A 26740-nucleotide genomic window follows, 5' to 3' on the forward strand; every position below is an offset into this window, starting at 1 on the left:
GAATGTTCTAATATCGACCCCTATTCAGCGAAAGCTAAAAACATCGAACATACAGAACAGAGAATTTTTTCCTAGGGAAAAAATTCTCTGTTCCAAAACAAATACACACAACACAAGCAAACCACACAAACAGCAATCCACACACATACACCTAAAATCTTACACCTAACCCTACACTAAATTATACACACACCACTAACTATCCACTTACCTTAACCCAAACCCTAACCCTAAGGTCCGTCACTATCACACACTCACCTCACCCGTGCCCTAACCCCAACTCACCTACCCCGCCCTAACCCTCACGTCCACACAATCACACACTTACCTGACCCGCGCCTTAACCCTAACTCACCTAACCCGCCCTAACCCTCACGTCCAGACAATCGCACACATACCTAACCCGCGCCCTAACCCTAACTCACCTAACCTGCCCTAACCCTCATGTCCACACAATCGTACACATACCTAACCCACAGCCTAACTAACCTAACCCGCACTCAATCGCACACTTACCTGAACCCGACCTGTAACTTTCTACCACAGCGCTGAAAATGCCAAAGCAACAGAAATGGACAACCAAATTTTTTCCCTAGGAAAAAAATTTGTTTTTCTGTTGCTTCGATATTTTCAGCTTTCGCTGAATAGAGGTCGATATTAGAACATTCAAAGTTTTGAAACTCTGATGTTCTAATATAGACTCATGAAAAATACTTAGTTCTCGGCAGTTTGCCTTGAATTGGAAGTCGTAAAACAATTAACACTTTTACATTTGAAACCTAGTAATTATTTCTGTTTTAAGACAATAGGAAAACCTCTAGCTTTAGACATTGTGTCTGCTTGATGCACTGAAACTAAATTTTTATAGCACGTCGTAAAACACTTTTAACTTATTTTCTTGAAGTTTTGCAAGTTATCTCTCTATGTTCCAACTATCGCTATTAATATAGTTTATATACATTTCTGTTCTTTTCCAGTAGGGTACACTATGGTTACATTCTTAAAGGTCAGTCCATAACATACAGTTCAACACATACCTCTGCCCCAGTAGTTTAATGTTCACATAACATAGTTATCTTACATTTGTAAGACAAGCCTATGGATCATATTAATATTCACAAATGACATTTGATTATTTACAAAATTCCAGATAGCTGGACTGCAGCATTTCGGTTTGTCACCCCCCCCCCCCCCATGAGAACTCAAGCTCGTTTTTCAAGTGACCCTTGAGAAATGTTGCTTCAGAGGGTTCAGCCTATCTGGGAATACATCACCCCATTCCCTGTCTTGAGATTTTAGGTGCCTTGGCATAGCTGACCCCAGTACCATGCTGCACTGTCCCATCATATGCCTGCAACCCTAGGCTCCACCATAGTAATCTGCGATTTGGCTGTCTGGTTTCCTGTAGCCATAGAGCCCCCTCAGACTCCTCCTGCCTCCTATTGCCAATACGTAGCACAAGGAGCCTTCCTATCATGGTAAGGTTTCCTCATGGTAGTGTGGTACAATTTGTGCCCCTACCTCCTGCCTAGCAGTTCTACCATGTAATTAACATCACTGACCTTACTTACCACTGTGTAAGGTCCCTTGCATGCTTCCTGCAGCTTATTGTGTCTGACAGGAATAAGAACCCTTACCAGCTGTCCTACAGCATACTCTCTAGCTTGAGAATTCCTGTCTTACCAGACCTTTTTCTGCTGTTGGGCTTCTGCCAGGTTCTCCTGGACCAAGCCCATGTGTTCCCAGAGCCTTGTCCAGAAGTTTAGGACATATGCCACACCTGACTTCTTGTGGGATTTACACTCACCCTTCCACTCATCTCAAATCAGATCTAGAGATCCCCTCACCTTTTGTCCATACAGAAACTCAAAGGGTGAAAACCCTGTGGATTCCTAGGGAACCTCTCTGTAAGCAAACAACAGATGGGGCAAATATTTGTCCCACTCACTCTTGAACTGGTCTGCAAATGCCTGTAGAATCATTTTGAGTGTAGAGTTTAACCTCTCAACAAGACCATTAGTCTGGGAATGGTAGGAGGTGGTATTTAGGTGTTTCACCCCACAGTACTTCCACAAACAAGCCACAAGGTCTGACATAAAATTGGCACCTCTGCCAGTCAGTATTTCTTTTGATAAACCTACCCTGCTGAAAATAAAAAAGCATTTGCCACCTTTTCAGCCTACATGGAGGACAGAGCCACTGCCTCATGGTATCTGGCAGCATAATCTACTACCACTAGGATATACTTTTTCGCTGTAGAACTTGGGGTACTCAGAGACCCCATGATATCCATAGCTACCCTCTGAAATGGCTCTTCAATCACAGGCTAAGGCATCAAAGGAGCTTTCACCTTGACTCCTGTCTTATCTACCTTTTGGTACTGCTCACATCTCCTGCAGTACCCTGTTACATCTCTGAAAATCTCAGGCCAATAGAAGTTCTGCATAATATGTCTCTTTGTACATTTTATGCCCATATGACTTGCAAAGGGAATATCATGGGCTATGGCTAGAAGTGCCAGACAGTAGGTTCTGGGCACTACCAGCTTCTGTATTCTCTCACCCTCTAGCCATCCCTCAGGGGTCCACTCTCTATACAGTAATCCTTTGTCCCAGTGTACAGATTCCCCCTTCCCTTGAGAATCAGGTGTCTGACTAGCTACCTCCCTCAGGCCTTATAATGTAGGGTCTGAGAGCTAAGCCTGTCTCAACTTTCTCTTTGTAACCTTTCCCAGCTCCCCTTCCACAGGAAGTGTGGTATTCTCTGACAGCAGTACCTCACTGTCAGCCTGGGTACTACTACTCACCTCTGCCCTTGCAGTCACTCTGTGCAAGGGAACATCAGTACCCACAAGCAGCTGTGGCTCAACTTCAGTCTCACTGCTACAGGGTATCCCCCTCCATGAAGTAACCACCTCACCAGCCCTGGCTGCAAGTGTGCAGTCTGTCTGGGTCTCCCACAGGCTACCAGACCCACATGCTTGACTCCAAGCCTGACTGAGTGGAACTGCATGCACACATGGTAGAGCATTATCAAAATCATTCCCTATCAGGACATCTGCAAGAATATCCTCATACACAGCTACTTGTTAGCTTCCTTTTCCACCCTCCCAGTCAACATGAACCTTAGCCAAAGGTATCTGGAATGGGGTCCTTCCTAAAGCTCTGACTGGAGTAGACTGCCCAAGTAGCGCTCCTCTGTAACCATTGCAAGCTTCACAGTGATTAGGTCAGAAGCTGTGCCTCTCTTAGCTATGACCTCTTTCCCATTCACTAAGATAGTATATAACCTCTTGTGGTAGTTTGGTATCCTTTTTGTCTCAAGACAACCTTTTTCTTCTTCTTCTTTCAGCTGCTCCCATTAGGGGTCACCACAGTGGATCATCTGTTTCCATTTCTTCCTGTCCTCTGCATCTTGCTCTGTCACACCAACCACCTGCATGTCCTCTCTCATCACATCCATAAACCTTATCTTAGGCCTTCCTCTTTTCCTGTTAACTGGCAGCTTCATCCTTAGCATCTTTTTCCCAATATACTCTGCATCCCTCCTCAGCACGCGTCCAAACCAACGTAATCTTGCCTCTCTGGCTTTGTCCCAAACCTTGCAACCTGGGCTGACCTTCTAATACACTTATTCCTACTCCTGTCCACCCTTGTTACACCCAGTGCAAATCTTAACATCTTTTACTCTGCCACGTCCAGCTCTGACTCCTGCCTTTTTGTCAATACCACTGTCTCCAACCCATATAACATAGCTGGTCTCACTACCCTCTTGTAGACCTTCCCTTTCACTCTTACTGGTAGTCTGTCACAAATCATTCCTGACACTCTTCTCCACCCACTCCATCCTGCCTGTACTCTCTTCTTCACCTCTCTTCCACACTCACCATTACTCTGAACTGTTGATCCCAAGTATTTAAACTCATCCACCTTCGCCACTTCTACTCCCTGTATCCTCACCATTCCTCTATCCTCCCTCTTATTCACACACATATATTCTGCCTTAGTCCTACTGACCTTCATTCCTCTTCTCTCTACAGCATATCAACCTACTGTTGGCATTTTGTCATTCCCACTTACTGGCTCTATCACCTTTTGCTCCCCACCTTGCCTCCATGGACATCTATATGCTACATGGCCCCACTGGTTGCATTTAAAACATTTAACCCTTGGTCCTGGATGTGTACCTGGACTAGTGGCTTCCTCTGCTACTGGCGGACTCTGTTAGGACAGTCTGGGCTGCCCACCCTGGGTTCCCTTAGACTCATGAGCAGCACTGGTTGTCCCTTCCTGTGCAGTGATGCCCTGCTTGCTAGGTATAGGTCTCCTTCTTCCCCAACTCATCTACAGCAGTGCATTGTCTATCACCTAACCAGATTCTCATGTCCTCAGGTGAAGTGCTAAGGACTTGTTTCCTCACCAAAAGGTTGCCAACCCTTTAAAAGTGATGACCTGACATCCACTCACCCACCTATGAAAATAAGTGCTTAGTTCAGCAACATATTCACACACACTTTCATCTGCCTTGCATCTATGCTCACAAAACCTTCTTCTATAAGCTTCAGGTGTTAACTTAAAACATTCAAGCAAACTGTTCTTTACAACCTATAATTTAAACAATCAGTGTCAGACAGTTTAGAAAGAACAGTTACAGCTTTATCATGGAGTAAGGGGGTCAGGAACCATACCCAGAGCTCTTGGTCAACATTATACTGTTTATATACCCTCTCAAACTTATGAATGAAACTATCTAAATTATCCCCCTCTGTAAATTGTGGAAGAAATTTACTGACCTTTGTTGGTTCTGGGGTTCAGTTACTCCCTTCCCCCTTATCTCCATGACTCTGGTGAAGAGTCAGCATCTCATTGTCATGTTGCCTCTGCTTCTCCTTCTCCTCAGGTTGCAGGCATCTCAGTCTCTCTGCTGCGTCTATTTCCAAATGCTTAGCCTCCAACTCAAGTCTCTTTAACTCCAGATGGATTTTTAAGTCCTCTGTGAAAAGACTGAGCTGCCCATTTTCTGATAGTTGTACTTCTCCACGGCCAGTCTGACTGTCTTCCTGGTTGCTATTCTCTGATGCAGCTGTGAAAAAAGCTGCAATCATGTCTGCTTTAGTCAGCCTGGCATGCACCAGCCCTTTAGCCTGGCACATCTCAGCCAACTGGCTCCTTGTCAGCTTGCCATACTCCTCTGCTGACATACTTGCCTGCTCTCCCTGACTAACTAAGCTAACAAAAAATAAAAAATAAAATGATTGTGATATGAACTCTGAATGTTCACTGCATGGCTGATTGAGAGTACAAACACCTTCAGTGACCACAGTACATGGGCTACAGGAATCCACTATCCATACCACTACAAGCCAATTAATATGTGATGTGGCTAACTCACCACTATCAACCAATTAATATGTGATGTGGCTATCACACCACTGCCAAACAATTAATATGTGACACCCCTGCACTGGACCAGTAATCAAGGAGCCTCAAGCCTCACCACTAGCACCAGTGAGGGACGTACACCTTGGGAGGATGACAAGTATACTCACAAAGTACAGTACAATTTCCCTTAAGAGCACATATAGATCACAGTCAGTCTGAGGCTGGTTTCTCCCTCTTTCTCCAAATTCCCAATAAGACTCCCAACTGGCACACCTACTGAGTTAAGTCTTTAGCCAGAGGTTCCAAGGCATTTCCTTCCAGCACTCTCTCTGTCAAACCAGTGCTTCGTGTCCCTGCCCAAGTAGCTCACACACACACACACACACACACACACACACACACACACACACACACACACACACACACACTCTGAGATTTGATTTATACACAAGCACACACCTGGGAAAGGCTGGCACAGGTTTACTAGCTATACCCTCTTCTGCCCAGACCATAAGGTAGTTAGCACTGCCACCATATTCCTTATCAGCTACTTTAAGGCCCTTCCCTAAGGGTGACCAATCTTACAGTGTAATGTTACTATTATTCAAATGGTAAGTGTGACCAAGACTTGCAAGGCTATTTAAGACTGGCCTGTATAGTGTCACCAAATACATATGCAAGTACTTTAAGAGCTTAAATATCTCTAAACAAACCAGCCACAATTAAAAGATTTAAATATATTTAATAATAAATAATAAAAGAACAAGACAATACTCAATAACTCAACACAGTGACAACAGAGTTCAGAATCACAGGAAATATTTTAAAACAACATTACAGGACAGTCTCACATAAACACAGAAAACATCTAAACTAATCTTATTATATTCCTATCTATCTCTAAGAGAGATTAATGGAATCTAGTACTACTACTAGCAAGGCAGAAGTGCTGATGAGAGGATGTTTTCAGGTCCAAAGACAAATACAAAATACCAAATCTCTGAGAGAGTTCCCAAATTAATATCAAAACATTACTGCTGGGTCAGCTGGATGACATCACTATTTGTCACCTGCCTCCAGTTCCCAGGCTAAACAGATACCAACAGAATTTAACATTTCTCTGTGAAAATACTTATCTCTCAGAAGTTTGCCTAGAACTGGAAGTCGTAAAGCAATTAACACTTTTACATTTGAATCCTAGTAATTATTTATGTTCCCAGACAATAGGAAAATCTCTAGTTTTAGACATTGTGTCTGCTTGCTGCACTGAAACTAATTTTTTATAGCATATTATAAAACACTTTTAACTTATTTTCCTGAAGTTTTGCAAGTTAACTCTGTATGTTCCAACTTCTGCTATTAATATAGTTTATATACATTTCTGCTCTTTTCTAGTAGGGTACACTGTGGTTACACTATTTAAGCTCAGTACAGAGCATACAGTTCAACACACACTTCTGCACCAGTAGTTTAATATCCACATAACATATAGTTCTCTTACATTTGTAAAACAAGCCTATGGTTCATATTAATATTCACAAATGATATAAGATTATTTACAAAATTCCAGATAGTTGGACTGGCAGCATTTCAGTTTGTCACAGTAACTTTTATCATTTTTGAGACATATACATTTGTTTACAGCTAGGTTGTAAAACTGCATTCTCAGAAATTTAGCTCAGGTGAAGGTTGTCTAGGCAGGAACTCTTCAGGTGTGAAATAATTAAGTAGGAGTTGGGAGTAGTACAACCAGGCTTTGCTTCTGGAGAGGGATTCTTGGGTTTAATACTGCAGAACAGATATATTTTTTGCTATGCAGATAAGTGGATGCAGTATGTATATTGTTTATGAATAGGATGAACACTACGGGGATTATAATTGAATCTCATGGTACCTTTACAGATATGAGCAAGAGGGAGTACTCATTTTCCCATTTAACTGCCTGTCATCTATTTGTTATAATACTATGAAATCACTGAAAAACTGAATTTGGGAGAGCTAGTCATGAAAGTTTGAGTAACAGTTTCTGGTGGTTGACACTATTAAAAGCTTTTGATAAATCAAGGAAGAGGGTGAACACTAGGTTATCTGCATTTTTGTTTTTGGTTAATAGTGTTAATAAAGCTTAATGGGGCTGTAGCAATATTGTGTTGGGATCTGAAACCATTCTGAGTAGGGGAAAGGAGTTTATTTTGTAGGATGAAGTTGATACACATTTCCAATACTTTTGATAAAGGAAGCAGAATTGAGATGGGTCTGTGATTGCAGAGATCTGTGGAAGGTCCTCCTTTATGAAATGGGATAATAAAGGATTTTTTCCACAGGTTGGGGACATATTTTTTTTTCTAGTACAGACCCAGGATATGTAATTACATCAGCTAGAAACAACTTAATGCATTCTGAAGGGAAATGGTCAGGGGTTAGGGTGTGGGCTTTAGTTTATGAAGGAGTTTCTTGATGGGAGGGGTAAGGGTGTATTTGAATATGAAGTTAACTTGAAATGCAGTTTAGGGTAGTGATGCTGCTGAATTGATGGTGATGTTTTTTTGGCTAAGGAGGCTACTGCTTGAATAAAGTAGGCATATAATTAATTGTGTAGAAGACTCAGCATTTTATCTAAATAAAGTTCCCTATCCATCACAACTAAGACTCCACCCTTACCAGCTGTATTTATTTCAACATACTCATTAGATATTAGTTCTTCCAATACTGTTACTTGTCAGAAGTCATATTACAAAATAATTTATTGTGATTATTTTTTGTTCTGAAAGGCTTCATACATCTGACTCTCATATGGTTTTATGAGAGCTTCAAACAGTGGATGATATTTCTGAACAAATGAGCTTGCTTTAAATAGACTGGTCGACAGTTTTCAATATGGATCACAATGGTGCATTATGAGCAAAAAATCTTAAATTGATGATAACATCAGTTATTTCACTGTTAGCAGAGGGAGTAAAAGAAAGATATTTGTTCAAAACCTGTAGTTTTCAGTATTTAAAACACTGGGAGCAGTATTATAAACTAGGTTCTCTGTCCCAGTGAATTGCTACACAATTGAGCATGCATCTCCCCTGGATTCCTCCGGTCTTTCTTCTATTTCTTCTGTAACATGCATTGTCTGTGGTTTAAATTCACAACTGATTTGCAGAGGGTTGCAAAATCCACAGAAATATCTTAGAAGATGTTATCACTAACTGATGTTAAATTTTACACATTCTGAGAATTAGTATGCATGCTGTCTTCATATTGAATGTTTTCTTATTTATTTAATGGGGAACATTGTTGATGCTTCATCCATGGAAATTTTTTATTATTCTTGAAATCATTAATATTTCTCTGCAACTTCTGCTACTGAGTGGCTTTCAGGCAACATTCAAATAAAGCAATATTGTTTAACGTATAATCGTATTTTCTCTGCTTACTATCATGTACAAGACTATTTCCAATACAACAATCTAGTTGTTCAGTGTCTCTAAACAGATCTTTTCTATGGATTTGAAATATTCATTCATCAACTTCATATATCCCTCACTAAGTTGCAAATTTAATCTTTGCCATTTTTTAAGTAGGTCTGGGTGACTGTTATCATATGTAGGCATTTTCAGGATCCTCAAACCATATGGTTTTACATGAACTTCAATATATGCCTGAAAAGCCATGTACTGCCATTGCAGCCATTTATATTTTAACATTTTATCCTCAAGTACAGATACATTACTATAATAAGCCTTATTTCATGTCAGTATTCAGCTCCCATTCATTTGTTCCAACTGTATTTAAACCACCTTGTAAAGGCAACAAAGGATTACCTCTACTGCCAGCACTTGTTTAACATGATCTGTGTTACCATTTCTGCTAAACATTGAAGAAATCTTGCTCAATTCTAGGTTATTCTCCTCAGCCATGTCCCTTATATGTATATATATATATATATATATATATATATATATATATATATATATATATATATGTGTGTGTGTGTGTGTGTGTGTGTGTGTGTGTGTATATACAGAAGCAGCAACAAAGATGTATTAAAGAATGTAAAATCAGCTGCAGAAAATATAGCAAAACATCAGTCAAAAAATAAACTGCCATGTAAGAAGGGATACTTTATTGAAGAAAAAAATGCATTTTAGAGTTAAGCACAATGCTTTATCAAGTTTTTAAAAAAACTTTTGAATCAAATCACACATAAATAATTAAATGCTTCTGCTGATGTCAGGAATCTAAGAGATAAATGACATTAATGTAATTATAAATAATAAATACCTCATGAACCAGTCTAATACTTTATAAGAACCATAGGTTGTTTTTTTCTTTCTCAAAATTAGAATAAGGCATTTCGACCAAAGCCTGTAGTAGCATCCAGTCATGTAATACATTTATATTCATTTTCTTTAGTACAAGTCTTTCTGTCACCTCATGTTAAATCCTTATGTGTAACCTATAGTATCATAAACTTAAAATTATGAGAGGTGCCTTCTTCAAGAACACATCTAACTAATGCATTATATTGGTTAAGTATCCTTCTATCATATTTGTGCTGGTAAACTCTCTCTTTAAAATATCTATCTATTTTGCCCCATAGAACTTGGAACAAGTATATGTTTTAAAACTGAAAGTAATGCTTGATAGAGTGCTACAGCCTGGGGCTTTCGTTTTAGTTATCAGACACTTTGTTTGTACACATAGACAGTTTGTACACTGGAAGGGTTGTGTGGACTGATCACTGTTATGAAAGTAATGTGTGCATTATTTTTGAAACAGCACAGCCAGTTCAGTTGGGCTAATTATCTTATTTTGTGGAATTTGAATAATGTTGCATTTTACATATGTCCTGCCACCAGTGTTTTCCTGGACATACAGTGTGCATGTGGAACAATCATATTATAATTAGAAGAAATGAAACATGCTTTATAGTCTCTTGGATACCTTACTAGTCCCTTCTATAGTCCTCAGTCTTACATCTCTGAAAAAATAAATGGAATCAAAAGTTCAGTTCTGACTGTGCTGATAACACTTTTACTAAAACATGCCAAAATAACCAGTTTTAAATGTAAATAAGTAAGACTTTTCTAACCATAACCACCCAACCACAAATTACGAATACATTTTCTCTTTTCTGTCATGATCATTTTGATATTCTCATTCATTTCTGCATCCACAGGGCTTGTGGAAACAATCACCTAAAAGGGGCTAAGCTGTTTCTTTTCCTCAGCTTCGCTGTCAGATATTTCAGATAGTTCTTTCAGTTTAGTCATTTCCATGATAAGTGATAGGGTTTTGATCCCTTTTTTGGCACCTGTTTTCTGAGAACGTGCTTCAGATCTTGCAGGAGGCCAGGAAACCTATTACCAGGGAAATTGTATTTGTCCATATGGAAGAGTTTTTCTGTCTGGTGCCTCTCTCAAAATGAGGATCACTTATTTGTGCAGATTCCTATGGTTCTCTCTTATTAGTGTGGTCTGCTCCATGCTGAGTTGGCATATTCTTCAGATAAACACCTGTCAGCAGTTTCTGCCTGTCTGCCCTTAACTCATCCTCTGACCTCTAGATTTGAGGTCAAACAGTTTCTTAAAGACATCCTTCATATCAGGCCTCACAGGAAGCCTATTCTACTTTCCAGGGACCTCAGTTTTTTCCTTGAAAAACTAACTCAGGCTTGTTTTGAGTCTGCTGCTTCAGCTTCCTTACAACATTGTACTTGAAAGACTGTTCTTCTAGCCTTCACTTCAGCTAAGAGAGTATCTGAGCTTCAGGCTCTCATGGATGTTCCTTCCTTTTTAGTTTTTCACAGAGTGAAGGTGTCTCTTTGTACTAATCCTTCTTTTATGCTCAAGGTGGTCAATGAGATAGCTCTTAGTCTGTTAATTTTCCTTCCATTTTTTCCCCTCTCAGCAGTCTGCCAGTGAGAAGGTTCTTCAAACCTTGGATTTGTATAGACAACTCGGATATTATTTAGAAAAAACTATGGATATTTGGAAATCTGCGCACCTTTTTATTTCCTTTCATCCCATGTCTTTGGGTTTGGATGTTTCTAAGCAAACCATCTCATCCTGGATTTCTAAGGCCATTTCTTTTTGTTATTTTTTTCATAGTAAATGTATTTCCTCTTCTGTAAAGGTTCATTATACGTGAGCTGTTGCTTCTTCTGGTACCTTTTTCAAGGGACTGGATACCAATTCTCTCCTCAAGGCTGCTACTTCGTCTTCTGTCCATACCTTCACTATACACTATAAGTTGAATGTTATTTTTAAGGCTAGCGCTAGCTTTGCCAGGGCTATCCTGCATGGGTTTATCAAGGGCTCTTCAGTGCTTTACTCCTCCCAGATTCCTCTTGAGCTTTTGTACTCTCCTTTATGTAAGGAATACTGCAACAGTGATATGGAAGGACATAGTGCAGTTGTGTGGAATCTTGCCATAGCAGTGGATCTTCCTCTCTTCACTGTTGCAGTATTCAGTCCCTACCTCCCTCCTTCCCCTCTGCTCTGCCCTTTTCTTCTTGCTGTCTTGGCCAGAGATTCTTTTTGTTTCCTCTTTCTGGATGTACATATTCCTCCTAATCCCTAGGGACATTCTCCTCTTCCAGGGCTTTTTCCCTTCTGAAGTGCATGCATCAATACATAACCTTTATGCCTTGTGCTTTGCATGGAAAGCATACTTGTGATGTACGGTGCCCATAAATACTAAAGGCTTTGGTATACTGGCCAGACGCTGGGCTATCCTTGGCAGGAGATCCCTTATGAAGGAATGCTGCAACTGTGAAGTGACAGGACCATCTACTGTTATGGTGAGATTTTACACAACTGCACTTTCTTACTCAATTGTACTTTTTCTTTTACATAAATGTATGTTTGCTTATGTCTTATGTGATAATTCAATAAAGGTGTTAAATTCTATCCAGAGTACTTCTGAAGATTCAGAAGGAATCCACCAGGTGTGTTGTGGTGACTCCCTTGTGGCCCAGGCAACCACTGTTCCTCCTCCTTTTGGAAATGGCCAGGGGCATTTACTAAGTTTTCTCACAGACTGTATCTACTCACACAACAGCAGGCGTGTTTGACACACCCCAACCTCAATCAACCTCAACTGACTTTCATACTGGCTAGAGAGAAGAATTCGAATTAAGGATCTCTCCCTGCCCACTCTGATCACCAGAATGAACTTATTCCTTCTGTGTCTGGTAATCACTGAATAATCACAATAATCATTATCTGCAAAGGCTCTAGCAATGCCAGTTTGTAGCTCCTTTTCCTTCCTGCAAAGACTGGATCAATTTCTTTCCCTCAAAGAAAAACTTTGCAGTTTCACCGGTATACCTCTGGGTATTCTTCTTGAAGTCTCCCCTGGCTTGTAAGTTCTGTAAGGCCTTTCGATCTGAATCTCATCTTCTGAGATATCAGTCCATTTTGAGTTATGATTTTTCATAAAAGCAGCATAGTCTCTTCTCTTGGGCCTTTCAGGGACCTTAGTAAAGCAAAGATTCTCTGTTGTGAGAGCTATCTTCTAGACTGTCATTTTTTTAAGTTCTTCATTTTGCACTTCCATTTCCATTATTGTCTGTTTCACTTCTATCTTTGACTTCTGAGCTGCACATATTTCATCCACATGTCAGAAGTGTTTTTTCCCTTCTATCTGTTCCAGTTTCTTATAATGTGATGTAATAAAGTTAATGTGCTCCTTAATTTCAGTACTTCTTCATAAGTACTATAAAGTTTATCCTCCATGGATGATATGATCAGTGTTCAATTTCACATCTGCTTACCTATGATTTCTTGCCATGTGATCCTTTTGTAGGAGTCTGGATTTATTCTTGTATGTTAGAAATCTCCTTTTTCTTTGTTTTTCTTTACACTTTAGTTATCCAGAGTGGTCAAGGACTCTTAATGACCAGTGATAATTTAACACCATTTTATCACTAACCACATTGGAGAACAGTTCCAGTTCTGCTCAGCTGGTTAATGCCATACCTGAAGTATGCTAAGCTTGATTATTCTTGTTTTCAAACCATCCTGTCATGTTTGGATGTGCTGGCATTTGTGTCTTTATTATGAATCCTTGCCCATGTTCTTTTCTCACTCTGTGTGAATGACAGAACACTCCCATTGTCTCTCTACTTTGTCTTGCTGTATGTATGTATGATCCAGTGACTTGGTTTGCTATGGGCCCAATAAACTGATTTCTTCCGGAGAAGCTGTCTGCTACCCTTTAAATAGCTGGGAGGGTGGCCTAATGGTTAAGGTGTTTGCCTTACAAACACAAGGTGCAGGGTTTGAGTCTCACAAGGGATAATTGGCTAAGCTTAAATTGGCTCGCAAGGGCAGTTAGCTTAGTACTAATCTATGAACCTATGTATAGGCAGCACTTATGAACACTCCATCCTTGACTTGACTAGGAAAATAACAGCAGTATGTGTAGTTGTGCTCTAGTTGTTTCTTGACAAGCTTCCCATTACTTAGTGTATCAGACTGTGAACTGGCTAAATCCCAGTGGTTTAAGAAGTCATACAGTACTCTTACCTGATGACTTATTTGTATATCCCTTTATTCTGCGTGCTATGCCTAATAGCTTTAATCTTTCACAATCTAGTCATGTCCTGAACTTCATTTCTAGCAAGCAAACTCCTCTCTTACCTGATTTCTGCTGACACTTGGCCTCTGCTAGAGGCTGCCAGGCAGCATAGAAACCCATGCTCACTTCACAAGTGATCTCCCACACTCTTTTCAGGCTTGTTGGCTGTTGGTGAAGCACCCACCAAGAGGAGAAAACGCTGAGAGAAGAAGAGATTTTAAGTATTTTTTCTCTGTTTATTTGCTAAGTTTTTCTGCATAGCTGCCTAGTTTGAGCATTTTCTGGCTTGTTAAACTTGATTTCTGCATTAGTAACTGTATTTAGAGCACAACCAAAAGTTGTTTACTGAATTTCTTGTTTGCACTTAATTTTAAATCCTTTTTTTCTCAAAACTTGCATATTTTCTGTCCTTGACCTAGCACTCTTGTGTGGGGTCATTTACTGCACTGTTATAACTTGATATTACCTGTGAACCTCTGCTATCTCTGAAAAAACAAAAACAAAAAAAAAAATCTTGCTTTTTTCCCACTTTTCTGAGATTTAAAAAAGTTCAGTTACAGGCTTGCTGTTTCCTGAACTGTTTGTAAGTTTCTGTGAGGCCATTTTTGCTTGGGCTAAAGGAAAGTCTCTCTGTTGATCAGTGGCAGTGAATAACATTGAGCAGCTTCCCTGCCCCCGTAGGAGTGGTTACTGACTTGAAACTGTAGTTTTATTGGCCAACAGGGGTCATTTCCAAAACTCCTTCATCTTCCTCTCTTAAAACCTAGTTGCCTCGTGGTTTTGGCATCTTTTCAGGCTTGTTGGCTGCTGGTGAAGCACCCACCAAGAGGAGAAAACGCTGAGAGAAGAAGTGAGCCACATTTGAGATTTTAAGTATTTTTTCTCTGTTTATTTGCTAAGTTTTTCTGCATAGCTGCCTAGTTTGAGCATTTTCTGGCTTGTTAAACTTGATTTCTGCATTAGTAGCTGTATTTAGAGCACAACCAAAAGTTGTTTACTGAATTTCCTGTTTGCACTTAATTTTAAATTATTTTTTTCTCAAAACTTGCATATTTTTTGTCCTTGACCTAGCACTTTTGTGTGGGGTCATTTACTGCACTGTTATAACTTGATATTACCTGTGAACCTCTGCTATCTCTGAAAAAACAAAAACAAAAAAAAATCTTGCTTTTTTCCCACTTTTCTGAGATTTAAAAAAAGTTCAGTTACAGGCTTGCTGTTTCCTGAACTGTTTGTAAGTTTCTGTGAGGCCATTTTTGCTTGGGCTAAAGGAAAGTCTCTCTGTTGATCAGTGGCAGTGAATAACATTGAGCAGCTTCCCTGCCCCCAGTAGGAGTGGTTACTGACTTGAAACTGTAGTTTTATTGTCCGTTTTGGGTCTATTCCTGCTTCTTTCCAGCCCCTGCTATCAAGCATGCCTTAACGTGCTTTAGCGATTTAGCAGAGTTGCCACTAGAGCAGCATCGGGCAGCCGGTTTAACAAGGTTAAAATTTTCTGGCTCCATAAAGTCTGTTCTTCAATTTTTCCCTTAGAACTGCTCTGTTAGGAACCTAAACAGTTTACACCTTCACTAAAAAGCACAGCACTTGTTCCTAATTGCTTTTTCTTCTCAAAAAGCTCAGCACTTGTCTTAAAAGCATATCCCTTGTCTTATAAGCATTTTCTTTGCAGGTCAAGCACTCCTATATTATACAAATCCTCACTTGCAAAACCCCCCAGGAGTGCCCACTTCCCTGCTAAGCCCTCTACTTTTCTGTCGCATACCAACTCATAATTTTTTCTAGCATGTCAAAGGGTCAGATGCTGGCATCCTCTCCTGCCCAGTTGGTGAATCTGGGAATTCTGAGGCAATGTTACAATTGCCTCATGTACACGGACAACCCTCTCCTCCTCCCACATAACACTAACACTTGCGAGAGATGCAGCTATTTAGCCAAACTGGAGGCTGAGCTCTCTCAACTCAGGACTGGCAAGACCAGGCAGGAGGAGAAGGCAACTACACACACCACAATAAAAGTCTCACATAACTCAACCACACCACTGAATCAAACACATAAACACACTAAGACATACTCGAGGCTCTGAGTAAAAATTTACCTAAACAGCAAAGGCCTCCAAAGCAGACACCCAAGCAACTGCAAACTCAAGACACCACACAAACAACACATAAAAAACAAAATCAGTGTGCAAAGCAGTCACTGCCCTTAAGGCCAAATACAACACCAAACATACTTGTCATAGGTGACTCCATAGTGAGACACACTGACGTCCCACTCACCAGGCTGAACAAGGAGAAGGTCACGGTAAGCTGCCTATCAGGCGCTAGAATCTGCCACATAACACAAGCACTCAGGTCACTCCACGGCAAGTACAAGTATGACACAGTCATTGTCCATGCTGGTGTGAACGACCTGAGACGTACCTCCCTGGACTACATGAAGAGAGACATAGAGGAGCTCTCTGATTATGTAGCCCAGGCAGGTATGACCCTGACCATGAGCAGTATCCTTCCTTCACCACGAATGATGCCACAATATAGTGACAAGATGATCAGCTTTAACAATTGGCTTAATTTCTGGTGTCATTCAAAGGGGATCCAGTGTCTGTCTGCTTGGGATGACATGCTTGACAAACCACACTGCTTCGCAAGGGACGGCTTGCACCTGTCACCCCTGGGATTCCGGATATTGGCTAAGGCTCTTGCCACCCCCATAGTGCCTTTTTTAGGCAAGGCTCAAATTCTAAACCTACCACCTAGAAAACAAAACGGGAAGAAACTAAGGGTAATGCTGCTCAATGCCAGAAGTCTAAATCTCAAAATGCACACACTCGAGGCCCTTCTCAGTATGGAGAACATCGATGTCTGTGCTGTGACTGAAACCTGGTTCAAGGCTCCTGAGAGCACCCCGGCACTATCAGGTTTTACCTCATATCATGCGTTCCGGCCCCAAACCCGGACCATACCACAAAAGGAGGGAGTGTATCCATATTCATCAAGGATACCCACACCTCCAGGTTGGTGGCTACGCACGAAGCATCGGAAACCATCCAGGTGCAATTAACCATAGGCAAAACTGCTCTACAATTTGTAGCATGCTACAGGCCATCCTCTCAAACTCAGGAAACCCACACAGCCTTCCTGAACACTGGAGGCTTATAAATGTATCACCAAACACCATCATATTGGGTGACTTCAACTACCCAAATATAGACTGGGAACATTACTCAAGCCCCAACTTTCTAGCCCAAAGGTTCCTGGAGTTCATAAATTCAAATGCCATGGAACAACTAGTCACCGTCCCCACAAGAGGAGAAAATATACTAGATCTCATCATCACAAACATGGGGACAAAATGCTCCACACCGGAAGTATATCCCCCTCTTTGGTGAGATCAGATCATAAACTAATCTCACTAGAAGTCCACATCCCGCCCCCACACCCAAACAAAAAAGACCACAGTGAAGAACTTCTCTAAAGCAAACTTCACACTACTCAAGACAGGTGTGGTATCCTTCAAGGCCCCGAGCCAATGGAAACCACAACCCAAGCTGCGAAGCCCTTACAAATGCCTTCTATGAACACCTTCAGGACTGCATGGATCAGGCAATCCCAAATAAAACCAAGACTCTTTCCACCAAGGGCAAACGTACAGTCTGGTGGACCCCAGCCATAAACAAACTTTACAATAAGAGGAGAAAGCTATTACATGATAGAGCAAAATCCCAAAAAGGGAAGGCATCTTTGATCAGTACTAGCAAGAAACTACAATCCCTCATAAAATCATCCAAGGCCAACTTTGAGAAAAAAATTGCCATAGATTCAAAAGACAATCATAAGGCCTTCTTCAGCTATGTCAGAAACCTGGGTGGAAACTCCCAGATATGCTCAGAATTAGTCCAAAATTATACAAAAATCACTGAACCCACAGACATTGCCAACATACTGGCAGACAGGTTCAGCACAAACTTCACCACCCTCTCCCCCCCAAAAGGACAGATAACTATCCCAACAGAGTGTAGCCTCCCAGACATCTCAAATGCGCAGGTGAAAGCTGCTCTCTCTAAAGCTAAAAACACAGCATCAATGGGACCGAATGGTGTCCCCAGCTGTGTGCTACATGAACTCAATGAAGAACTAAACCCGCACATAAGGCAGCTGTTTAATCTTAGCCTTACCACAGGATATGTGCCCAAGGAGTGGCGTACGGCAACTGTGGTCCCACTCCACAAAGGCGGTGCCTCTACGGACCCTGGTAATTACCGCCCCATAAGCTTAACAAGCCTGGTCTGCAAAGCTATGTAGAGGATCATAATGGAACTCATAAACAAGGACATAGGGGACTTGCAGACCTTGGACCCAACCCAGTTTGGCTTTGTCAAGGGCAGATCTTGCCATTTGAACTTGGTTGACTTCTTCGAAACAGTTACCAAGGCCATTGATGAGGGAAAGGCAGTCCATACAGCCTACCTTGACCTTGCAAAAGCTTTCAACACAATACCCCACTCGGGTATCATAGAGAAACTTACCAGCTTAAATGTAAACCCATATGTCACAAGATGGGTTGCAAACTGGCTAAAGGACAGAACCCACAGGGTTAGAGTTGCTGGAGCCATGTCAGACTCCAAGCCGGTTACAAGTGGTGTCCCACAGGGCTCAGTCCTGGGCCCTATTGTTCGGCATCTACTTCTCAGAAGTACAGGCAAACATAGGAGGACTATGGATGACAAAGTTTGCGGATGACTGCAAACTGGGTGCCATAGTGGATAGTACATCGGACACAGACATCCTTCAGAGGGGTCTCACGGAAACTGATAGCTGGTGCCAGAGCCATGGCCTGAAGTTAAACGCAAAAAAGTGTATAGTCATACCCTTTGGGAAAAACAAGGTAACCCCAAGCTACCATATAGGTGGCAACCCACTAAGCACAGAAGAGGTTATCAGGGACCTGGGTACCCAGGTTGACAGTGGCCTCTCGTTTGACATTCACGTTGCTAAAGTGGTTCGAAAGACCTTCTACATTACCCATCTGATCATGAAGGGATTCACATCCAGATCAAGTGAGGTCATTGTTCCCCTGTACTCTTCACTTATCAGACCAATGATCGAGTACAATGCCCCATTCGGGATGTATCTCACCTGACACCTGCAGCAATTGGAGAGACCCCAAAAGTTCCTCACCAAAAGGATAAAGGGACTCCAAAACCTGTCATATACTGCCAGACTGAAGAAACTCCAACTCTATTCAGTTGCATACCGTCTGCTCAGAGGTGACCTGTGCCTGACATACAAGGCCATGACCAACCCAGAATTAATGGACATGCTCCACCTCAAAAAATCCAAATCCACCAGAACCACTAGAGCAAGTGACTTAAACCTTAGCACAGATATAAATAGGACGTGCTGGAGGGATAGATTTATCACCCAGAGACTCCCCATGCTGTGGAATAACATCCCGGTCCATGTGAGGCAGAGCACCTCGCTGGCTCTATTCAAGAGAAATCTTGACCGGTGGATGGGAGATCATAGGTTTACCCCGGGAATCATCTCTGTGTCACTGCTGGACAGAGGCACAACAAACTAATGGGCACATTATTTCTAACATAAGGGGTGGCGTAAGCCACAACTTTGGGCTAGGCTTATAAATGCCTTAGGGCAGATAGCCTAGTATAAACCTATGAACCTATGAACCTATGAACTCCTCACCCCTACCTTTCACTGCTGGCCCACCAGCATTTTAGATAATAATTAAACCTTGTTTACATGAAGCACATATAAAAAGTTGAGAATTCACTGTGAGCCACTGGGTTAGTTTCCTTTTAGCTTGTACTTAACCTCCATTTCATATGCCAACTTTAACTTTTTACTGCCTGACCCCTTATTAAATAAATAGATAATTACCAGTCACTCAATCTTAAAAAAAATATTTCTTTGAATATACTGCCTGGATGATCTTCACCAACTGTAACTACCTTGTTGTACTTAGAAACTTAGCATACAGTTTCAGCATATATCTTAAGTTAAATGTCAACTTAAACTCTGTAAATAGGAGCAGGCCAGGACTGTTCAGCTGTATCAGCATAAGATAAAATACATCAGCATCAGATAAAAGGCATGAACAAATGAGTTTCAATAAGGCAGGAAGCCAAAAAACAAGTCCACGTAAAGACTAAAATCCAAATGTTTATTGCAGATAGTGGCAAGCGCTTTCACCCATGTAGGTTTCTTCAAGCCAAAAAGCACTCATAAAACAGAGCTAATTTATACACACATTAATCACAATTATTGCAATATATCCTGCTACATTGTTACTCAAAGTATCAGCACATCTCGGTGTTGAAAAACACAACCTCTTACCTAACATCTATATCAACATGTGCACCATAAAAAAATTCATGTTTAAGAAATCTATTTATAAAACTAGTACTGATAAAACTAGTAAGACAAACAACAAAAAACTCTACTAAAAATCATTCTCTTCTAACATTATTAAAAATCACTTGGCATTTATAATGGACAATCAAAACCTTATTACAAAAAATGTATATATATATAGAAGCATATATAAAATAAGCAATATGTTGATTCAAAAAGTGCAATCCACAAAACGCATAAAAAAAAAACATTTAAAACTTTACTACTAGCTTCCTGCTTTTCAGGGCTGGTTTAACAGAGATTTTGTCATTCAAACCAGGCTCCTGCTCCGCCCGTAACCTAATGATCCACTTGACTTCTGTTCTCTCAGTGTAATTCCTTGTACCCCCCCCCCCCAATACTAGTGGTGTTAACTTGCAGCACTTGGAACCTTAAGGAATGTTGTGAGTCAGTTCCGTGAACATGCTTCGAAAGAGCATTCTTATTAGGAATTACACTGAGAAAACAGAAGCCAAGTGGATCGTTAGGTTACGGGCGGAGCAGGAGATTGGTTTGAATGACAAAATCTCTGTTAAACCAGCCCTGAAAAGCAGGAAGCTAGCAGTAAAGTTTTAAATGTTTTTTTTTTTTATGCTTTTTGTGGATTGCACTTTTTGAATCAACATATTGCAACATACTGTTCAATTAAGTAGTTATCTAGTAGCTGTATACATATACATGTGAAATATGACCCAGGTTGTGCCCACATGTGACATGTCAACCCCTAGATGAATGGGTTATGGCCCATGCACATGCACTGCACCCCCCCCCCCCCCATAGCCTCACTATGACAAGCCTGCTGAGGTCATCCACTGTGAAATACACCTTTGGGAGAGTTGTATCCCAGTAATCTCAATGGAGTGTCCCATAACTGCGTACTGCTGTAGTGTGATAAACTAGTTCGGTAGGAGTTCTAACCCCAGCCCTGGCAAGTGTGTGTGTGTGTGTGTGTGTGTGTGTCTGCCTGCCCCTGTCTGTGTAGACAGCAATACTTTTTAGGGTGGTCACACTCCCTACAATTGAAATGCTCTACTTTGGCAAGGCCACTAATGTCATCCACCCAGAAGTACATCTCTAGGAAAGCTGTATTCCAGTAATCTCCGTAGCACCTGCCGTAACTGTGTACTGCTGTAGTGTGATAGAATAGTTAGGTAGGAGTTCTAACCCCAGCCTTGGCAACTGTGTGTGTGTCTGTTTGACCCTGTGTAGAAAGCAATGCTTTTTAGGGTAGTCACACCCCCTACAATTTAAATGCACTACTTTGGTAAGGCTGCTGATGTCATCCACCTAGAAATACACCTCTGGGGAGGCTTTAAGTATTGTTGTAGTGTGATAAATTAGGTAGATGTTTTAATCCCAGACTTGGCAAGTGGGTCGGTGTTAGTGTATGTGTGTCTGTCTGGCCCTGTCTGTGTAAAGAGCAATGCTTTTTAGGGTAGTCACACTCCATGCAATTCGTATGCTCTACTTTGGCAAGGCTGCTGATGTCATCCACCTAGAAATACACCTCTGGGAAGGATGTAGCCCAGTAATCTCAGTAGCGCGTGCCATAACTGTATACTGCTATAGTGTGACATAGACCTCTGTTAAGAGTTCCATACCCACACATGTCAGTTGTGGATATATTGTGTGTGTTTCAATGTCTGTGTAGGGAGCAATGCATTTTAGGCTAGTCACACTCAGTACATGTCAAATGCCCTACTTTGGCAATCCTGCCAATGTCATTCATTGTGAAATACACCTCTGTGGAATGAGTTCTCCAGTAATCCCCGTGGTGGGTCCTATAACAGCTCCATGCTGTAGTATGATATAGACCTCTGTTAGGGGTTCTGTACAAACACATGTTGGATGTGGATGTTTTGTGTGTGTTTCTATGTCTGTGTAGGGAGCAATGTATTTTAGGTTAGTCACACTCAGTACATATCAAATGCCTTACTTTGGCAATCCTGCTAATGTCATTCATTGTGAAATACACCTTTGGGGAAGAAGTTCTCCAGTAATCCCTGTGGTGCGTCCTATAAAAGCTCCATACTGTAGTGTGATATAGACCTCTGTTAGGGGTTCTATACCCACACATGTTGGTTGTGGATGTTTTGTGTGTGTTGCAATGTCTGTGTACAGAGCAATGGCTAGTCACACTCACTACATTTCAAATGGCCTACTTTGGCAATCCTGCTGATGTCAGCCAATGGTGATATACACCTTTGGGGAAGGAGTACTCCAGTAATCTCCATGGCATGTACTATAACTGCATAGTGCTGTAGTGTCATAAACCAGTTAGGAAGGGGTTCTACTCCCAGACATGACAGGTGTGTGTTTGTAGCTCATATCCTGTGTGGAGGTGGGTGTAAGCGTGTGACACCTGGGCCCAATGTGGAGTGGGTTTTGTAAATTTCTTATATGGTGGCCCTAGTATATATCACAATATCCACTGTACAGGGATAACAGATGTGGAATAGCCAAGAGGCTGGGGCGCAAATCCATACCTATACATGTGACATCAAGGGCAGGCAATCACAGTTAGCAACCCCAGTATTACCCAGAGCACACACTCAACCCATGTCACACACACACACACACACACACACACACACACACACACACACACATTCCAATGTAACAGCCAATATTTGTGTAGTACACTGCATATTAGCGACTGATAGTAACTATGGAGTGAATGCAGTAGCCTACAGAGGGTGTGGCACCCTGTCCATCTGTCCAATAGGCACATACATGCAGACAGTGCACCTTCCCCATGTTCTCCACTGGACACCTGCATTGCCTGTGGTGCCATCACATGTGACCCACAAAGGACATACCATGCCTAAAAACATGCCCTGTATGGACAGATGTCACTGATACCAGGGAATGTCATTAGCATGCTATCAATGTAAGTGCAGGGGTAACCTGCTGTCCATTACCAGTTCCTGCCACAGGTGGCCAAGACTGGCACATGTGATGATAATCTGTGTACACAACTTGGGCCTGACACCCCAGGTACAGTTCCACATGTCACTGTACATGTATGTGGGAGGTGTGCACATCCCAGACACTGTCCATGTCATGGACTATAGAACACATACATGGCAAGCGTTGCACAGCATTGGCCACATGCAATAGTCACCCAGGTGACTGGATGGTGAATACAATACACATCTGTGTGGGCAAATGCAGAAACCACAGCCCTGAGCCACAATGCAGACCACTGTCATGTGGCCTGATGCCAAGGTATACCCATCACCTAGCCTTGTATAGCCGCCTGGCACAGTCGGCCACCACATACCCGTGCAGGCATGTACTCATGCATGTCAGAACTGGCACGCTGTGTGTTTGTGTGTGTGTGTTGTATGAGGCGTATGATGCCAGACACCTCCCCATACATTTTGCCCATATAACCTCCGTATGACACGTGCGGAGCATGCGATACCTGCACAGTAATGTGCTATGGCAATCCCACCAGTGATGAGCTGTATCCCTGGCCCTGCCAAGTGTGTCAATGTGTGTGCATCCCTGTTTGAGTGTGGCTGTGTTGACGCTGCCACCTGTTCATGCAGGCAGGCATGTGTACTTCACCTACTGTATAGCTACCATATCCCTGTTGCAGATGTCACTCACCATCACATATATGTTCTGAGGACTCCACAACCGGTAACCCATGTGGCGTATCCAATAACTGCATAGGACTGTGATAGCACTAATAGTTGTCAGGGGTTTGATACCCTGTGCTGGTAGGTGTGTAACACAAACATGCTCAGGTTTTACTCTCCCACCCCTCCCTGACTTGTCAATGCCTCTGTCTGCCTCTCTCACTCCCTCACTGGTGGATGTGGAGAACTACACCTGCTTTTTTTAGGCAGCAGCATGTGCATTTTGAGTGATGCTCATGATCAGCTGATGGCCTCTGCATGAATTGCAGCCCTCCCCTAGCTGATTGCATGTGGAACAGCAGTGGTAACATTCCCATAGCCAATTGCATGGAAACACACTCCGATATCTAGGAACATCATGTCGGTGTTGGCCCTTTTCATTCACTGTGAGAAGGAACTGGATCTGTTGTTTGGTAAACAGCATCTCAGATGGATTGGGGATTTACCTCTAACAACATACATTGTGGAAACAGGGCAACACACAGGAGGGGGATGTGCCTTAACTGACTACAGACTGTAAGTGCTGCTATACTGCATTTGGAGTAATGTTAGTTTAACAGTGTGTGTGAGGATATGGCTGTCCTACATGTTTTAACACCTGCCATGTCAGTTCTATGTTTATGAGGACTCCTCATCTGTAGGGTCATCTGCAGACTGGGCAGTGTGTTCTGCCTTTGGTGTCATGTGTTACCCACAGAGCATCTATCTGTGAACTGCAGAAGGTAGTGTGAGGTTTGCAGTCTGTAGATGGTGAAAGCCGTGATAGTTACTGACCTCATATCCATTATAGGACATATATTGCACCAAACCCTGTTACAACAGTAAATGTATGAGGTTATCGCAGCAACATGTCAATACTGGCCCTGTGTATGTGCTTCCAGCCACAACTCTGTCGACCTTTGTACATATGTCATGCATTAAGAGGTGCATATGTGCTGTACACCAACATTAGTGTCATCATATCTGATAACAAGCCAGTGAGATATCAGACTGCTACACATGTTATGTACAGTAGGGGTCATATTTGATGACATAACCTGGACATTCTGTGGTTGTTTGTACAGTACTGAGGTCTGTATACTAATGGTGAATGCTGACAGTGTGTGTATTGTTAACATGTACCTTGGCCTATGTACAGACTGTGGTAGATGTCGACGTCCTAAGTCCCATCCTATCTGATGTTACATGCTGCTCCACTGTATGTTACCATATTGGCTTACATGTTTGTAGGGCCATACACACACATGTCCCATACCACAGACAGACAGCAGACCACTCTGTGTATAGGCCTAGTATATGTACGGGTAGAGTGTGTGTGGTACATATGAGGATGGTGTTGAGCAGATAGTCCATATACTGTAATATTATGCTAGCTTACCATATGTGGCAGTGTTCACATTGTGGTTATGCACTTTCACACAAGTGTATCTTAACCTGTGCTGTGACATGCCTGTAGAGCCTGCTATATATGCAGGTACATGTGCATTCTCCCATAGGAGATGTAGGCCAGTGTTGAGCCAGTCTGCCTGTAGCCTGCAAAATGCTTTGTTACATGCCTAGCAGCTTAGCGTACTTACCCAGTGAGGTGTCATGTCCAGATACTTTCCAGTTGTACTGCTGCCAGGCCTCCCTAAACAGTCATGTATGTCAGACAGAGCGGTGGGATGCTGTACAGATGTATGCCAATATCTAGTGGGTAGTACATGGCCACGGCACCTCTGTGCCATCAGTTATTATGTGTCAGGATAGACAGAGGTGTGTGAATGCATATCCTATGCAGAGCAGTTGAAAGGTGTGTTATGGACTAAGATATATTTCTTCCACTCATCACCTGTAATATCTCTAGCTAATCATTCACCACATGCTATTTTTAGTTGTATACTGTAATTTCTTCTCAAATTCAACATTAATTTATAAATTCTATTTACAGATTTGTTTCCATTCTACTATTTTAATTCTGACTTCATTTATAAAATCTATTTGTGGTTTAGGAAATGTACTATCCAGCCTAAGCAGATCTTCCATCATCTCTAATATTAGTTCTGTGTATGCAAGTTGATCTGAAGTCAATAACCCAAATGTTTGTCACACTTCATCTTATTTTATAACTACATTAGCCTTTACAACCTCATCCCAAAGTGTTGGTTCATTATGCTTTCTTTTCTAAATACTCATCATAAAATCTTTTGTATCTTTTATATTACTATATATATAGTATGGTGTATAGGCATTATTTGATTTTTCCAAAGTCTTACTTCCTTTAAAGAATAGATATGCTTAATAATACTGTATACACTGTAGTTGTGTATAATAATGTTGTATATAGTAGGTATAATTTTCCTTATATTTCTTCCCTTAATCTGTCCAAATGACCACTTACAGTCTTATGTTTGCCTCATCAGGGACTATGCCTACCATGTCCTTACATTGAATATATACTCCGGATACTGTCAGCTATATTAACCTGAGCTGTGTGGTCTTGTAGAATGCCTCCAAAGCTGGTAGTCTCAAATCACTATGTTCATTTGTCAATCTTAATTTTCTCCATTGTGCGTTTTCTCTTTTATTACCCCCCAAAAGAACTACTTAATCTCCCTTTCCAGATTTTTCTATATCTGATCCCTCATTTGATATATATAGGCTTGATCAACATAAAGAATAAATGGGACCAAGACATCTTAATCACTTCTTATTGTCAATGTCCACAAATAATAATTTTTTTTTA

This window comes from Protopterus annectens, chromosome 2.part2 (assembly GCF_019279795.1).
Source record: "Protopterus annectens isolate FY-2018-M chromosome 2.part2, PAN1.0, whole genome shotgun sequence".
NCBI lineage: Eukaryota > Metazoa > Chordata > Ceratodontiformes > Protopteridae > Protopterus > Protopterus annectens.